The sequence below is a fragment of the Anabrus simplex genome, chromosome 10 (genome assembly GCF_040414725.1).
Source record: "Anabrus simplex isolate iqAnaSimp1 chromosome 10, ASM4041472v1, whole genome shotgun sequence".
NCBI lineage: Eukaryota > Metazoa > Arthropoda > Insecta > Orthoptera > Tettigoniidae > Anabrus > Anabrus simplex.
This window is the reverse complement of record NC_090274.1, coordinates 86,342-99,257: the sequence shown is the minus strand read 5'-3', so window position 1 is coordinate 99,257 and position 12,916 is coordinate 86,342. Positions and strand designations below refer to the sequence as shown.

Genomic DNA, 12,916 nt, shown 5'->3' with positions numbered 1-12,916 from the left:
CTTTAACTACCACGTTAATTCTCTAGGTTATCAGAAGATGTCGCTATCTGTAAATTTTGAAGAGTTCTGAACTGTGTCTTTTTCGATTTATTTTTGTTTTCTCTGTAGTGAGAAGTGTGAACATTCTCTTCTAGATGGCACTACTGAAGAAATACAACGGTGCCACCTAGTGCGAAGTGAAAGAACCTTTTTTTTTTTGAAGAATTTTAGTATGCATAAGTTTGTTCTTTGTTAAATTTATTTCAGTCATTGTTTAGGTTGGCTTTATAACCCTTCTCTTTCCGCCAGTTTTGAATTCGACCAATGAGTAATTCTTGTAATTAATTTTCCACCAATCCTAGATGTCTTCTTCAGTTTTGACTTGTAATGTTTTGGCCGTCCAATAAAATGCTTGTGGGCGGGTGTTATCATTCATGAAAGGTCTCGAATGTTCCGCGAGGGTATATAAACTGCTGATTTTCGGGTCTCTGCGCCACTTCAGTAACATCTATCATTGTGTAAATTATGTAGCAGGGGGCGGGAAGCGCCTCTTTCGTCGGGAAGCGGTTCATCAATAAGGTAATGGCCTTTTAATAACTTATTTTCTTGCTAGCTCAGCAGTTTAACTCTCGGGGCAGGTTCGATACCTTTTATCATGTAACTATCCTCTAAAATGTAATAGACTCTTGGTATAAATTCTATCTCTTTAAACTACAAATTGGGATAGAGAGTGCCTAACCCTCTCGAGCTCCCTTTCATATTGTTTTTGAGGTGACTACGTTTTCTCAACCATTTTTCTTCGTTTCGTAATGTAATAACTTTTCCTGTCGTGTCACCTCTTTAGTATGGGATTAGCCCTTGCATATGCGGCCTAGTGCCAAATAGGTTTTAAATAAAGTGTATTAGGAGTGCAAGGACGCCTCCTCTCAAGTTGGTATTTTGGAGGCCATGTAATTGTCCTGTTTCTTTATTGAGTAGGCGTCAGTAGGTTGGGTATTTTTACCCCTGTTTTCATGTGCTTGGAGGTCAGCTTGAAGGTGGATTTTGGTGTGGCCTTTGATAGGCTTGAACTTTAAGAGCGGGTTGCTCTTTCTTAACATTTTGATTTCTGTGTACCTCGAGCAGGCTTTACTGAGTAATAGGGAGCAAGAGCTCCTGGGCATGATTGGGGTTTTCTGCCCCTTTGGCAAACCTGGTATCTGGCTAAAGTTGGGCTAATTGCTCAAGAATTATGTGTCTGGCTCTCGGAGCCCAAATCCTGTAACACTGTAATTGTACATTCTCGATTTGTTGCTAGGCTACTGAGTACCTGTTATATTTGTTATTTCTTGATCTTAAAAAGAAAATATAACCTTGTTAAATTTTAAATTAACTTTAATTTCTTATATTGAGACCTATTCATCCCAGCACCTTCTTTCACCTCTGCTAATCCACCAAACCACGGTAACACAGCCAAACAATTGATTTTGAAAATACGTGTTTACAACAGGGGGCATGCTTTTCCTGAATTGTGTTGTAAATTAGGAGATAACTATTTCTGTAAAAAAAAAGAAGTAAGAACTGTGCAGTGAATAGAACAGAGATAACCATTGTCATCGCAATTCAGTTTGATAAAGTCAATTTTTATAGCATTTTTCCATATATACAAGAGCATTTTATCGTTAGGTTTTTCAGTGATTTTTACTTTACCAACATTCGCTCGTTAGTTATCTAAATATATAATTGGATATTGTTGTATTTAACATTAATATACTCAATAAATACTGAACCCATTTCGCTGAACATTTCACCATTTGTTCGTATTACTCTTGAGATGGTGTAGGAAGTGGTTTGAACGAAATCTGATGGTTAGTTCGGCATAGGGGGGTGAGAAGGGATGAAAAAGGAAATAAGCTAAGGTAAGTAAACCTCAAGACAGATATGTTTAGCGGGTTGCCTTCCCAAGTGTACGTGAAGATTGTGATGTGTTTCCTAAAACTTATCTTCGATTTATTCTATCTTATACAGTATATATAAATGAAAAGTCCAAGTTCAGTCCCCATGGGATAGAGGGTGAGAAGGGGTGAAAAAATAAAATGTCGAAAATGACAGATATCGTAGATTTACTTTGTAGGTGTTCATCTTCCAGCATAGCTCTTAACCAAACTTGATACACACAACACTTACTATTTGAAAAATAAAACTGTAAGGTTAAGACACGCCTACGAGTGAAGGTCGAAAGGGGGGGGGGTTACATTTTTAAGTAATACAAACGAACAATATTAGAAGTGGAAACGATTTGTGTTAATGTGTTTTACTTTTGCAATGAAATAAACGGTTTAGAAAAATCTAAAGCTGTTGAATTGATAGAAGCGACACCTGCTAGTAACCTACATTAAGGGGGCTCATACACCGCGGGATGTCAACATTTCCGTTGTCTGTTCTTTTTTATTTTGCATTTATATGGAAGACCGTGCCTTTCTTAGTTGCATAGCTAAATTTCATACGTGCACATCAGCAGATACAAAAGTGTTGAACTTTCAAAGCTAATTTTCCGAAAGTTTTTTGAGGTAAAACGCAATATCTCTGTTTGAGAAAACTGGATGAAACTTGGCATCTCTACGGAATGAGGCACGTTTATGAAGTTATATTTTAAAATAACTGACATATACTTTAAAAATTAAACATACATACATACATACATACATACATACATACATACATACATACATACATACATTATCATTATAGACTGTTATGCCTTTCAGCGTTCAGTCTGCAAACTTAAATTTTTGAGAGATAATTTAAATTTTTAATTTTTAAAAATAATATCCATTATAACATTCTAGTGCTTCACCGTTTAGTTTTAAGCATCTTCTTTACAGTAAAAAAGAATCAATCAATGCAGATCACAAATTTTATTACATCGAGTTTTTTTGTGATTTATAAAGTTTAAATAGTCAAGAATATGGCTTTTTAGAGCTTCTGTAATACTTAATGTGCATATATGAAATGAAAGCTGTATATTTCATATTAGTGAAGCTATAATGTATGCTTAAACTGACATATCGCAGTGTATGAGTCCCTGGTTCGTTTACCGCTACGTCACTTAACATCGCACTCCCAGTTAGTTATAACATATAACATTTTGACAATTCCTTAAAGAGTGGACACACACACAGTCGCACACTCTCCTAATGTTGATAACTTCATAATTTCTTCCTTTTCTACGGCTTTTCAGGCAATCAACATAAAAATAAAAAGAAACGCCCAGGGTATTGAACCAAGGAACACATTACAGAAATAATTATGTAAATTCATTAACTTGGCTAGGATTTGAATGAAAAAGAAAACTAGTAAAGAAACAAGCGATTTTAGGCTGAAACTACATTGAGGCCAGAAGTTTGATATTCCGGGCCCAACTTTCCGCAGTATGGGGACAGCTACTTTGTCTGCTGGGAAATGGTTTCAATATTAATAGAAAATTCAGTTTTAAACCCAGGCCACTCCACTCCGTAATGACGTCAGATGACATAGCGGGGGAGTGTGTCACTTATCCCTGGCCGATCCTAACAATAAGAAGTGTGATTTGATGGAGTTCATGCAAGAGTTTTTCTTGTCTCAGATATTGTATCTGCAATCTCAAATTAGTTCCGGCACACTGAAGAACCAAAGATCAATCTGTATAAAAACTGGATTAATTATCCTTAATTCTAGAGGATGAGTGAGGCCTTATGTATGAGTATTGGGTTTCAGCTTTGGTAATGGAAGGGCAAACACAATTCCAGCTTCTCACAAATAAATCAAATCAAGCATCCGTACCTAGAGACAAGTTCGAGTTCAGAGAGTGGGGCTGTAATGAAATGTTCTAACTTCCAATGAAGTCCCATACATGCGAGTCACCCTGGCAACCAACAAGTTAAAAAGTTGGACGACAGACGAACACTGGATATATTTCCTCCACTGATAGAACATATTTTAGACCCTCCCCTCATCGCTCCGAACAATGAGGCTCCATTAGTATGCGAACTAGAATTTAATGAAATCTTTGTCTTATTAATAAGGGCAACCCGCTGTGTGCTGCCGTTGTTAACAATTGAAACGCAAGACAGCGTATCCTACACACGCTAAATTTGAAGCACTTGACTTCCATTAAAACAGGACGTATTTTGTTCTCCTTGGCGGAGTGACACAGACAGTGCAGCACTATCCATTATTTATTGATTGATTGATTGATTGAGTGAGTGAGTGAGTGAGTGAGTGAGTGAGTGAGTGATTGATTGATTGATTGATTGATTGATTGATTGATTGATTGATTGATTGATTGATTGATTGATTGATTGATTGATTGATTGATTGATTGATTGATTGATTGATTGATTGATTGATTGATTGATTGATTGATTGATTGATTGATTGATTGATTGGTTGATTGATTGATTGATTGATTGATTGATTGATTGATTGATTGATTGATTGATTGATTGATTGATTGATTGATTGATTGATTGATTGATTTTATTTTATTTTATTTTCGCTTTCCAATAAATCTTCTTTCTTTCACTTCGGAGTTTCCTCCTCTGTTTCGTCCAGATGTTATTTCCTTCCCTCTTCCGTTTCTCCTCCAAGCCCTTAAAGTTTTGTATCAGTCTTATTAAAGTTGTTCTGTGTTATATTGTATATCGTTTGGATCAACTGGTTATCATTCTTACTCCTGTGAATTCGGTTCAAAAGCCATTTTATCCTCGTTATGTGACCAAAGCAGCGTATTCTGATCGTGTCAACCACCTTTTCAGCTTCTTCTTCATGGTATAGATTTTTATTACTAAACTCCCCTTTCTCCGCTTTAAATGGTCACTAGATTTTCTCAGAAATTTTATTTTCTTTTTTCTCTGTCTCATTGGTTTCATAGAAAAACGTACATGATGATTCATCTAACATTACCACCGGCAACTTTTTTAAACAACAAGGAATTTTAAGAAAAAGTTTCACAAATAATAGCGGGTTTCCATTACATAAAAATTATAACTCATATATTTTTTAATTAATTGTATCCATTGAGCTCTGGACAGCGTAGGTCCTCAGGAACGTGTGACACAGGCGCGGGATACCGTGAACATTATATGTTTTACAAAGCGTTCATGAAGATTCCTTTTGTAAAGTAGGAAATCCTCACACCCTAATTGAATTTGGACAACGAAAATGTAGGGTACTTTACCCGATAGTGCACTTGTAGTAGATATGAATAGACCCCGGGTGTTTAGACGGTAATAGGTTAGAATAGGAAGTGTCGTCCAGGCCGCTGCTCCGTAATGTAGCGAGAGTAACATACATCCTAGGGGTCCTGAACATTCATGAAAATCTGATAGCATCCTGGTGTGCAGGGTGCAGCATTCCAACGTATTAGTGCCTCTCAAGTGATGCGTAGAGACATCCAATATCATCGAGCATAAAACTCCGTGAAACATGAAGTTGTCAATGCGAGCCGTTGACAGATCATGTTAATCAGCATACGCGTTTGCTCCCTGCTTAGTCCAGGCTAGAAACTGACACTGATATCTATTAGACTAAATATTGAAATGGATCTGAATGTTCACCGTAGTGAACTTCAATTCATAGGGTCCGGAATTCGATTTCCGGTCCGACCGGGCAATTTTCAACAGCAGCTGGTTGGTTCATTTGGCTGCTCGGAGACTAGCTGTGTGTATTTCGTCTTAATGCACGTCATTTTGCATACACACAAAACATCACGCAGTAGTGATGGGTTGGTGTCAGGAGAGACATTCAGTCGTAAAACTAGGGCAAATCCAATAGAAGTGTCTGCTCCAAAATAATTGAGAAAGTGCGAAGAAAATGTAGCAGTTCAAAAATCTTCTTAGGGTCGATGACCTTAGGTGTTAGGCCCTTTAAACAAGCACCGTCATCAAAATCTTATTAAAATTGAGTTCCCAAAGATGTTGTTCTTGTCGTTGTTGTTGTTCAGGTCATCAATCCATAGATTGGTTTGATGCAGCTCTCCATACCACCCTATTCTGTGCTAACATGTTCATTTCTACGTAACTGCTATATCCTACATCTGCTCTAATCTGCTTGTCCTATGAGACCTTGGTCTACCCCTACCGTTCTTACCCTCTACACTTCCCTCAAAAAAAATAACTGAAAAAGTCCTTGATGTGTTAAGATGTCTCCCATCATTCTATCTCTTCCCGTCAATTTAGCCAAAGCTATCTGCTCTCACCAATTATATTCAATATCATGGTTAGATCTATCCATGTCACCTTCAACATTCTTCTGTAACACCTATCTTGTTTCATGTTTCACAGCCATGCAATGCCATGCTTCAGACGAAAGTTCAGATGCCTATATCAATGATCGAAGTGAGCACGTGGTCCTCCTCCTTGAACTCTACTACCCGGGCAATTATTTTACCTCCTTTAAGACTTGGTTCGACCGCACTGCATTACTCTTGTACTACTCCTCCGATATTCTGTATATACCATTCAGGAATTGCTCCAGATCTTTTGCAGACTGAGCTAAAATAATAATATCATCGGCAAATATGACGGTTTTGATTTCCTCTCTTTGGATTTTGATTCCTTTTCCAAATTTGTCTTTGATTTCCATTACTTTCTGTTCTATACAAGCACTGAAAAGGAGGGGGAACTGTAGCCTTGCCTCATTTCGTTCTCGATTGCTGCTTCATTTTCAAAGCCCTCGATTCTTATCACTGCGTAATGACTTTCGAACAGATTGTAGACAATTCTGCTTTCGCCGTATCTTATCCCCGTCACCTTCAGAATCTCAAATATCTTGGTCCAATCAATCTTCTCCTAACTCAGTTTCAACTTGTCTTTACTTTCTTCTGTAAATAATGCGTGTGTAGACGTGAGATACTGAACTAATGGCGCTTGTCAGCACCGGCTTTCTTGGGAATAGGTGTAACAACATTCTGCCGAACTTCTCCTGTCGCACACATCTTGCACACTAAATGGAATAACCTCACCATTCTGGTTTCTCCTTAAGCACTCAGCAATTCATAGGGAATGTAATCAATTCCAGGTACCTTATTCCTATTTAGGTCTCTCAAAGCTCTGTCGAATTCTGACCTCAAAACCCATTTCATCAGCATCAACGGCCTCTTCTTGTTCCAGAACCATATCATCTACTTCCTTACCCTGATGGAACTGCTGGATATGTTCCTTCTGCCTTGTATTGTTTCCTAGAGCTGGTTTTCCATCGGACCTCTTAATATTCATACACCTAGTTTTCCTTTCTCGAAAGGTTTCCTTGGTTCTCTTGTATGCAGCATCTACTTTTCCTAGGACCATACAACCTTCAAAATCGTTGTATTCTCTTTCAGCTACTCTTGCTTAACTATCCTGCACTTTCTATCCATTTTATTCTTTAATCGCTTGTATTCTTTTCTGCCTTCCTCGGTTTTTACATTCTTGTATTTTCGTCGTTTATCAGTCAGATTTAATATCACTTGAGTTATCCATTGATTCTTAGTTGATATTTCCTTTCTTCATAACTTTTCTTCAGCAGCCTTACTGGTCTCATTCTTCACAACTCTCCATTATGTTTCCTTCAGCCTCCTTATACAACATGATTCTTGAAACAAGCCCTCACACTTTCAACCTGTCTAGAACCCATCTCCTTGCATTCCTTCCTTCAACTCCAGATGGCATTTCATGACCAACAAGTTGTGGTCAGAGTCCACGTCTGCTCCTGGGAAAGTTTTGCAATCCAACACCTGGTTTCTGAATCTCTGCCTAATCATACTGAAGTCTATTTGCTGCCTTCCGGTGTCTCCAGATCTCGTTCACGTATACAGCCGTCATTTGTGGTGTTTGAAGCGAGAATGATCAGGGACTAAATTATAATCGGTGCATAATTCAACCAGCCGACTTCCTCTTTCGTTCCTTTGTCCCAATCTGAATTCTCCTGCTGTATTACCTTCTCTTCCTTGGCCTACCAGTTCATTCCAGTTTCCCATCACAATTATATTCTCGTCACCATTTACGTATTGTATTGAATCTTCCCTCTCTTCATATATTATTTCGATTTCTTCTTCATCCGCTGAACTAGTAGGCATGTAGACCTGCACTATTGTGGTGGGCATTGGCTTGCTGATATCTTAACAACAATAATCCTTTCACTATGCTGGTCGTAGTAGCTTACCCGCTGCCCTATTATTAAACCAACTCCTGCATTTCCCCTGTTTGATTTTGTGTTGATAATACTTTTTTTGGCTAATATTTCCGGCATTACCTGACTTCGATCAACTGTTCTGCATTACTATTTTGAACTGATTTATTTTCATCTTGTAATCCCTCTCCATGACCGAAAGTCCTGCTCTTCCTGTCAGCGTACTTTACGTATACCAACTAAACCTAACTTTAGTCTATCCATCTCCCTTTTCAGATTCTCTGACCTACCGCAACGAGTCAAATTTCTGACATTCCATACTCCGACTCGTGAAATGTCAGTTCGCCCCTCTCGTGTGATCCCCACCCAGATATCAGAATGGGGGTGGGGGCCTATATTACCTCCGGAATATTTTACCCGGGAAGGAGCAATCATCAGTACGTCATTCATAGAGAGAGAGATGCATGTCCGCAGGAGTTAGTTACGGCTGTAGTATCCCGTTGCTTTCAACCGTGTAGCAGCATCACTACAGATAATCCATATCAGTCAATCGTCTAGACTGCTGCCCTTGCAGCTCCCCCTTTCGCTGAACCATTCGTTAGTCTGGTCTCTCGGCACCTGCAGGGCTCTGCTATCTGCTTCACTGGGACACACTGCGGCTAGGTCACACGGTTCGCAGGGGAGAAACGCCAGGATATCACGCAGAATTCTTGATCTTCGGGTGACCTGAAAGTGTACGGTAGAAATCCAGTCCTGTTCACGCAAGCTTTAAAACGTGATGAAGAAGTAGAAGAGGTGCGAATCTTATTCCTTTTAGAGGGGATTTGTGCTCATTGTCATGTCCAGTCCGTTAACTGTGCTACTGGCTAATGCCATTCCCATCAATGATGAGTAGAGCCCAGTAACAGGGCCTCTCAGGTAGCATACACCGGGGCACTGCGCGGTGCAAGGTGCGCTAGATTGACCAGAGTGCAGACCTCCCGCTCCGCTCCGCGATTTTAAGCAATAGTTCTGTTTCTCTCCTTTCCCCTTCCTCACTTGGTCTGTAGCGCTCCGCCAACCGAGCAGAGTTAAACGGATCTTAGCCGAGTCGTCCGAGACAAAATGCTGGTCCGAACCGAGCACAGTGCACAGAACCTCTGCGCCTCAGTTTGCACGCGTGACATTTTGGGCGTTTGAGACGCCCTGGTCTAATCTGCACGAGTATTATGCTATGAGTTTTGCATAAACATTAGGGGTGTGGCCCAACAGCACCCCAAGAATTTATGTTACTCTCGCTACAAAACTGAAGAATGGGCTAGACGACAATTTTCCTAATAACAAAATTAGTTTGAATTCTAACCTATTAATGCGTAAAAATCCGGGATCTAGATGAAAAATACATTCCGTTACCAACCCGCGAAAAATAAAATCACAAGGAAATATAAATACAACAATGTAGAATAAAGAACAACACTATTTTTATATGAAACTTACCTTAATGTTGAGGAGGATAGAGCAACCTTAAACAGAAACTGTCCCTTCGGGACCACTCTCCCTCGGATATGCCCGCGGTGCATGTTGGCCCCACAGCAAGATAAAAGTTAATTTACTAGCTCCTAAGTAATCAGTAGTCACCCATCGTACTAATGTCCATTAATCTTATTGTTTTTACGTCCCACTAACTACTTTGGACAGTTTTCAGAGACTCCGAGGTGCTGGAATTTAGTCCCTCAGGAGTCCTTTTACATCCCAGTAAATATACCTACACGAGCATCTTCAAATACCAGCGGACTGAGTCAGGATCGAACCTGAGCCACTCAGCCCGGCTGCAATTATGCCTTCCAGGGAGGGCTGCAGTAAAGGAGGGCCTGGCCAGTGTCTCTGAGACATTGGTTCAAGACCTGGGTACATGAGATAATGGATCTTCCAGAAAGAGTGAGAAGTCAACCTGCTACAAGAGTGAAGAATTGCGTTCTTCATGAAGGTGAAGCAGTACTGGGCTATTAATGGGTGTTGTTTCGTGTGCGCACGCGAGATTCAAAGTCCAAGCTACAGCCTCGGTGAGAAAACGTGTCGAGGGAATCGCGCAGCTGCTGGACCACATCCCACAAATCTCTGTCTTTGTGTGTGGTCTCACCTGCCTATGGAACAAAGGGACTGTATATGCTCTGTGTAGCCTCAAGCACAGTGCGAACGAACATTCTGATTTTCTTCATTTCCCTAGCAAGCAGCACCTGAAGGAAGGCTGAAATATTTCACGGTCATCTCTGGACAGGCTGTTGAGTACTAGGCAATGCACACTGTTACTGTAATATTGCGGTACAGCCTGTACCGCCAGTCAACATACCTAGGTATATACCAGTGATGCCTTTTGTGTGCACATAACAGAGGACAAAACTGCCCAACAAACAAAGGTAGTCCTACATCAGGCGTTTATTTTCCCTGGACCCTCCCCATCACATGTTAAAACCTTAGCGAAAACCGTATATATATTCCATTATGGCAAACCACATCACATTAGCTCCAGTTAAGAACTGTTGGCAAGTCTAAGACACTGAGCCCAAGTTGAACCTTAAAGCTTGAAACTTTCGTCATTAAAAGGAAACGAAAATAAGTCATCCAAAGGATTAGATTTGCTGATGATATTTCCATAGTAGCAGACCCTGGGAAGGAATTAAATAGAATGTTCAATATTCTATACGATACACTGAAACACTACAAACGTAATATCAACAGTAAAAAAACAACATTTTAGCTGTGAACAAAGTTGGCAGGGGAGCTAATACAAACCGTTCTCTTTATTTATTTATTTATTTCTTTCTTTCTTTCTTTCTTTCTTTCTTTCTTTCTAATTCGTTTACCCTCCAGGGTTGTTTTTCCCTCGGACTCAGGGAGGGATCACACCTCTATCGCCTCACGGGCAGTGTCCTGGAGCGTGAGACTTTCGGTTGGGGATACAACTGGTGAGGAGGACCAGTAGCTCGCCCAGGCGGCCTCATCTGCTATGCTGAACAGGGTATTGTGGGGGGATGGGAAGATTGGAAAGGATAGACAAGAAACAGGGAAGGAAGTGGGCTTGGCCTTAATTTAGGTACTATCCCGGCATTTGCCTGGCAAACTACGGAAACCCACTTCGAGGACGGCTGAATTGGGAATCGAACCCCCCTCTACTCAGTTGACCTCCCGAGGCTGAGTGGAGGCCGTTCCAGCCTTCGTATCACTTTTGAAATTTCGTAGCAGAGCCGGAAATCGAACCCGGGCCTCCGGTGATGGTAGCTAATCACACTAACCACTACATTATTGTTATTAAAATGATATTTCATATTATTCATTAGTGTGGTTAAGACCGCGTGTTGCCACGAGCAGGGATTTCAGGGGAGAAGCTCGATGTGCGCCTACCTCTGAGCACGAACTGATCAACCTCCACTAGAATTGATGCCTCTATGTATCAATCATGCAAACATTTAATTGTTATTTGCCCTGAAGATGGTTTTCCATTTCCACACCAGGAAAATGCTGGGACTGTACCACGTCCACGTTCCGTCCTTCGGTCGCCGGAAATCTTCATGGAGATGGTTCCATCGCACTCGCTTTCCATTTATGTATGTGATGGACTAAAATTTGCCACGATTTCTTCAGCACTACTGTGACAATTTCTTTTTGCTATTTGCTTTACATCGCACCGACACAGATAGGTCTTATGGCGACAGAAAAGGCCTAGGAATGGGAAGAAAGCGGCCATGGCCTTAATTAAGGTGCATCCCCAGCATTTGCCTGGTATGAAAATGGGAAACCACGAAAATCATCTCCAGGGCTGCGGACAGTGGGATTCGAACCCACTATCCCGGCTCCGCACTGTCAACTCGCCCGGTGACAATTTCTTCTCGTAAAGATTGAGATAATCCTAATTTCTTCCAAAACGATTCAACTAATTTCGGAATAACACTACAAAACCCTGTTAGAAGTCCTATTACAGTTTCTTGGGCGCCATACAAGGAACCAGCAGCGAGTGACAGGCAAGGAGAGAGGACATGCAACACGGTATTAGGACAGTAACATGCATATTGTGTGATGATGCCTCATATTTAAAACTTCAGCAGCGTAAGTTATGCTTGATCTACTGTGCGAGCAGCCCATCACCAAACGAGTGGAAGCTCTTGTACTACGGCTTCATAAAAGAATGATCAGTCTTGTAAGCTAAACATGCCACAGATATTACAGAGAGCGAACTGCAGAACATACGGCATGTGGTGCATGCTTAAAATATTAAATTTTTAATTAATTCTGAAAGGCAAGATGGAAGGGCGTGGAGAAGACAGCAGGCGAATATTCAAGTCCGAATGGGCATAAAAAGAACAGAAGAATGATGTCCTGTTGCTGAAGAATCAAGGGTACTCTTCATATTGACCGCCATCGTCCAGAAGAATGGACAGTACATGAAGAAGAAGAAGAAGAAGAAGAATATGATCTTAAAAACGAATTGTCCATCTGAAATAAAATTTGCTATTCTCAAGATAGGTGTAAAAATTTCAGAAATGTTGTAGTTTCCCATTAACAATTAATCTTGGAGTTTTAGAGTTTGATAACCCCTGGCTACGTCTTTGAAACTTGTATTCAGCCCACGTACAGTTTGATCTCCACTGGGAAATCTTCTCGGAAGTGCTAATTTACGACTCACATGAAGAGTCTTCACTCTCAAGTGCCGTTACTTGGCAACTGACCTCCCGTCAGACAGAGGTGATGATTGAAAGCTAACAACGAAACGGATAGTTAATTAGCTAATTAAACTTGTGTTACTTGGGAAGTGGATAGATAAGACGAGGGAGAA

General features: G+C 40.4%; 1 protein-coding gene across 1 annotated transcript in view; it reads left to right on the top strand.

Annotated features, from left to right (window-relative positions):
* LOC136882225 (potassium channel subfamily K member 18) overlaps positions 1–12,916 on the top strand; it is a gene marked incomplete at its 3' end in the record, with an annotated part of 431,619 nt that overhangs the window by 361,505 nt on the left and 57,198 nt on the right. The window lies entirely within an intron of this gene.